We start from the raw sequence: 239 nt of genomic DNA, 5'->3' as shown, positions 1-239 counted from the left end.
GATGTATGTTGTCGTATGTGTATGTAATATCGTGGCGGTATTCACGGAAAGTCATAGACTATATTATTTTCATTGATAGATAAAAGATCTTAGAGAGATGGAAATAGGCATATCCACAAAAAGATAATTTCCCCTCTTTCCATTTTCATCACCGTTTCCGTTTTTTTCTCACCTTTAAACACTTTTTCTGAAAGTAAATGGATCTGTGCTACAAACGCACGCAGACAAGCAATTGCATG

The sequence above is a fragment of the Penaeus monodon genome, chromosome 34 (genome assembly GCF_015228065.2).
Source record: "Penaeus monodon isolate SGIC_2016 chromosome 34, NSTDA_Pmon_1, whole genome shotgun sequence".
NCBI lineage: Eukaryota > Metazoa > Arthropoda > Malacostraca > Decapoda > Penaeidae > Penaeus > Penaeus monodon.
Note: the sequence above shows the minus strand (reverse complement) of the source record.